At 49.8% G+C, this 5,597-nt stretch overlaps 1 pseudogene; it reads right to left on the bottom strand.

Annotated features, from left to right (window-relative positions):
• Window positions 1-244: 244 nt before the first annotated feature.
• Window positions 245-1,883, bottom strand: LOC129825833 (C-C motif chemokine 4-like; annotated as a pseudogene).
• Between the last annotated feature and the right edge of the window lie 3,714 nt (window positions 1,884-5,597).

Below are 5,597 nucleotides of genomic sequence, written 5' to 3'. Positions count from 1 at the left end.
TCCACTCCTCTCTTCCACTCCTCTCCTCCACTCCTCTCCTCCATTCCTCTCCTCCACTCCTCTCCTCCACTCCTCTCCTCCACTCCTCTCCTCCACTCCTCTCCTCCATTCCTCTCCTCCACTCCTCTCCTCCACTCCTCTCCTCCATTCCTCTCCTTCATTCCTCTCCTCCACTCCTCTCCTCCACTCCTCTCCTCCACTCCTCTCCTCCATTCCTCTCCTCCACTCCTCTCCTCCATTCCTCTCCTCCACTCCTCTCCTCTCCTCCATTCCTCTCCTCCACTCCTCTCCTTCATTCCTCTTCTGGTCTCACTCTGCTGTTTTCATCCTGTGTGGAAGACAGGCACAAAGGACAATAACTCTTAACAAACAGGATTTGGAGTCGTGCAGAGCAGGTTAAAGGGGAGAGCTGTGAATGAAAACACTGCAGAACATTAAAACAACTATATAATTTAGCCAAAATAGGGGAAAGGGGACTAGGGGAAAGAGACAAGAACAAAAAGCAAATAATAAAGTCTGACGTAGAAAAACACTCAGGAATAAATCCATCTTGAAAAGTTTTGTTTCTCTTGTTGGTATAGTAAATGCTTACCACATTTACTGCTGAGGTGTATCAGCTATCCGGAGGGAGATGTTTCGCTCCAGACGTTTGATGTAGTCTGCCACCCACGTGCTCTTTGTGGGATGGGGCGTGCACAGTCTCAACCCTGTCTTAGTGATGAACCTGGAGGGAACAGATCAGAATTTGACAATCGTTAAAGTTCAGAGTGATACCAGACTAAGTGGTTGCCAAAAAGTGCTCAAGGGACCACGTAAGGAGATCGGTGAGCTGCTGATGGGGAGCAGAATCTGGCAGGCCTCCAAATTGCTTAGGAGTGCCTTAACTGTAAGTAATGTGGTTTCTAAACCTAGGGATTGTACTACACTTGGAATCGTGTTCTTGTATGGTTATAACGTGTGTCGTATCATGTTTATAAAAATACAATTTTATTCAGCCTGAGTATCAGGTGGAAGAGAAGTAATTTGTCTTAAAGAGGAAGACACTCACACAGTGGCATCAATGTTACAGCCTTTTTCTGTGGTCTGCAGGAGGTAGGAGACCATCTTGAAGTGGCGAGGGAAACGTGTCTCAGTGGTGAGGAGACAGCAGTCCATGGGTACCTCAGAGAATACTGAGAGAGAGAGAGAGAGAGAGAGAGAGAGAGAGAGAGAGAGAGAGAGAGAGAGAGAGAGAGAGAGAGAGAGAGAGAGAGAGAGAGAGAGAGAGAGAGAGAGAGAGAGAGAGAGAGAGAGAGAGAGTGAGAGAGAGAGAGAGAGAGAGAGAGAGAGAGAGAGAGAGACGAAGATCAATATGAGTGACCCTCGCTGATGAGAAACAACATCTTTTACCAGAAAACTCATTAAAGACCAAACACATGTTTAATAGATCTGGGTAAAACCCTTTTACAGATTTAAGCTATCTCAGAAGAGCTGCACTTCCTCAACGAGGTCATGTTTAAGCCAATGACCTCTGAAGTGTTTAAGATCAATTTCACACTGAATTCGTCTGGGAGGAAGCCAACATAGTAGTATCCTAGTCAGACACAGACCAGGCTCTATTTCTAGATTCCCAAGTCTAGCGCCAGTTTCGAAATCAATCACAGAACGGAATACTTCTCTCTCTCCCTGTGTGTGTGTGTGTGTGTGTGTGTGTGTGTGTGTGTGTGTGTGTGTGTGTGTGTGTGTGTGTGTGTGTGTGTGTGTGTGTGTGTGTGTGTGTGTGTGTGTGTGTGTGTGTGTGTGTGTGTGTGTGTGTGTGTGTGTGTGTGTGTGTGTATTACCTGATGCATAGCCCAAGCACACTGTCGCGAAGAGAAGAGAAGTGCTGCCACTTGAGATGTCATGTTGCTGCTGAGGGTGGTGTGTTTCAGGCAGGTCGTTCAGGTGTGTGAAGCTGTGAGAGAGAGTGAGGACGCTGCCAGGTGATGCTGCTGATAGTGGTGTGTATCAGGCAGGTTGTTCAGGTGTATTTATACTGTCTCTCACTTTCACTCTGACTTGGAACAAAGTGAAAGTCTCCGCCTTCGTCCCGTAAATTCACCTCAACCTCAGCCGTTACCTTAAATGTCTTCTTCTTCTCTCCCTCCCTCCTTTCTTCTTATCTCCCTCCGTTATTTCTCTCTCTCATACTTTTTTCCTTCTGTGTCTCTCCGTTTACTTAACTGTCAATCTGTCTCGTCCGCCTCTTTAACAGAAAAAAGTAAAGTATTTATTTATATTACATATCAAATGAGATGTTCAATCATCCATGCAAATGTGTGTGTGTGTGTGTGTGTGTGTGTGTGTGTGTGTGTGTGTGTGTGTGTGTGTGTGTGTGTGTGTGTGTGTGTGTGTGTGTGTGTGTGTGTGTGTGTGTGTGTGTGTGTGTGTGTTGCATTGCAGGTCTTTTGGAGTACAGTCATGAGAAGGGAGAGAAAGGAGGGAGTGTCTCCTTCAAGTTCAACCTAGTGGATCCAGAGGGCAACAAACTGATCGATCAGTCTTTCTACATCAGTGTACTAGGTAGGTAGGTACCAGTCCTTCTACATCAGTGTACTAGGTAGGTACCAGTCCTTCTACATCAGTGTACTAGGTAGGTAGGTACCAGTCCTTCTACATCAGTGTACTAGGTAGGTATGTACCAGTCCTTCTACATCAGTGTACTAGGTAGGTACCAGTCCTTCTACATCAGTGTACTAGGTAGGTACCAGTCCTTCTACATCAGTGTACTAGGTAGGTACCAGTCCTTCTACATCAGTGTACTAGGTAGGTACCAGTCACACCACACTGACACCCCTCCAGACTAGTTAACACACCACACTGACACCCCTCCAGACTAGTGAACACATCACACTGAGACCCCCCCCCCCCCCAGACTAGTTAATGCACCACACTGACCCCCCCTCCAGACTAGTTAACACACCACACTGCGACCCCCCCCCCCCCTCCAGACTAGTTAACAGACCACACGGAGACCCCCCCTCCAGACTAGTTAACACACCACACTGCGACCCCCCCCCCTCCAGACTAGTTAACACACCACACTGAGACCCCACCAGACTAGTTAACACACCACACTGAGACCCTCCCTCCAGACTAGTTAACACACCACACTGAGACCCCACCAGACTAGTTAACACACCACACTGAGACCCCTCCAGACTAGTTAACACACCACACTGAGACCCTCCCTCCAGACTAGTTAACACACCACACTGAGACCCTCCCTCCAGACTAGTTAACACACCACACTGAGACCCTCCCTCCAGACTAGTTAACACACCACACTGAGACCCCACCAGACTAGTTAACACACCACACTGAGACCCTCCCTCCAGACTAGTTAACACACCACACTGAGACCCCCCCTCCAGACTAGTTAACACACCACACTGAGACCCTCCCTCCAGACTAGTTAACACACCACACTGAGACCCCCCCTCCAGACTAGTTAACACACCACACTGAGACCCTCCCTCCAGACTAGTTAACACACCACACTGAGACCCCCCCTCCAGACTAGTTAACACACCACACTGAGACCCCCCCTCCAGACTAGTTAACACACCACACTGAGACCCTCCCTCCAGACTAGTTAACACACCACACTGAGACCCTCCCTCCAGACTAGTTAACACATCACACTGAGACCCTTCCTCCAGACTAGTTAACACACCACACTGAGACCCCCCCTCCAGACTAGTTAACACACCACACTGAGACCCTCCCTCCAGACTAGTCAACACACCACACTGAGACCCCACCAGACTAGTTAACACACCACACTGAGACCCTCCCTCCAGACTAGTTAACACACCACACTGAGACCCCACCAGACTAGTTAACACACCACACTGAGACCCCCCCTCCAGACTAGTTAACACACCACACTGAGACCCTCCCTCCAGACTAGTTAACACACCACACTGAGACCCCACCAGACTAGTTAACACACCACACTGAGACCCTCCCTCCAGACTAGTTAACACACCACACTGAGACCCTCCCTCCAGACTAGTTAACACACCACACTGAGACCCTCCCTCCAGACTAGTTAACACACCACACTGAGACCCTCCCTCCAGACTAGTTAACACACCACATTGAGTTGCCACCACCTCATAACCACAGGTCTGGAAGCTGCCACTACCCCGTAGACACAGGTCTGGAAGCTGCCACTACCCCATAACCACAGGTCTGGAAGCTGCCACTACCCCATAACCACAGGTCTGGAAGCTGCCACTACCCCATAACCACAGGTCTGGAAGCTGCCACTACCCCATAACCACAGGTCTGGAAGCTGCCACTACCCCATAACCACAGGTCTGGAAGCTGCCACTACCCCATAACCACAGGTCTGGAAGTTGCCACTACCCCATAACCACAGGTCTGGAAGTTGCCACTACCCCATAACCACAGGTCTGGAAGCTGCCACTACCCCATAACCACAGGTCTGGAAGCTGCCACTACCCCATAACCACAGGTCTGGAAGCTACCACTACCCCATAACCACAGGTCTGGAAGCTGCCACTACCCCATAACCACAGGTCTGGAAGCTGCCACTACCCCATAACCACAGGTCTGGAAGTTGCCACTACCCCATAACCACAGGTCTGGAAGTTGCCACTACCCCATAACCACAGGTCTGGAAGCTGCCACTACCCCATAACCACAGGTCTGGAAGCTGCCACTACCCCATAACCACAGGTCTGGAAGCTGCCACTACCCCATAACCACAGGTCTGGAAGCTGCCACTACCCCATAACCACAGGTCTGGAAGCTGCCACTACCCCATAACCACAGGTCTGGAAGCTGCCACTACCCCATAACCACAGGTCTGGAAGCTGCCACTACCCCATAACCACAGGTCTGGAAGTTGCCACTACCCCATAACCACAGGTCTGGAAGCTGCCACTACCCCATAACCACAGGTCTGGAAGCTGCCACTACCCCATAACCACAGGTCTGGAAGCTGCCACTACCCCATAACCACAGGTCTGGAAGCTGCCACTACCCCATAACCACAGGTCTGGAAGCTGCCACTACCCCATAACCACAGGTCTGGAAGCTGCCACTACCCCGTAGACACAGGTCTGGAAGCTGCCACTACCCCATAACCACAGGTCTGGAAGCCTCACGTGAGAACAAATTAAGACATTTCTGACCTACATCATAGACAGATAGTAGTAACAGGTTTGACACGTGAGGTGAGACAGGATGCTGATTGGTCTAAAGCCCTAAAATTCAACTCTGGACCTCGAAGCCAGTTCCACTACTTTTGCAATTAATAATCAGGTAGAACAGAAAACCAGCAGGCTCCGGACCTCGTAGGGTCAGAGTTCAACACACCTGGTCAAGAGGTCATTAAGCATCCCTCCAGCAGCTGGTACTGTACAGCTATAGCATTAAACAGGATGCTTGGTTAACCAAAGAATGGGGGGATTTGGCTAACTTCAGGCTAACTTCACGCACGCACACACACACACACACATGAATCCACACACACACACCTGAATCCACACACACACACACACCTGAATCCACACACACACACACATGAATCCCCCCCCACACACACA

This window comes from Salvelinus fontinalis, chromosome 28, assembly GCF_029448725.1.
Source record: "Salvelinus fontinalis isolate EN_2023a chromosome 28, ASM2944872v1, whole genome shotgun sequence".
NCBI lineage: Eukaryota > Metazoa > Chordata > Actinopteri > Salmoniformes > Salmonidae > Salvelinus > Salvelinus fontinalis.
The sequence above is the reverse complement of the archived record's forward strand: the minus strand, read 5'-3'. Positions and strand labels throughout refer to the sequence as shown.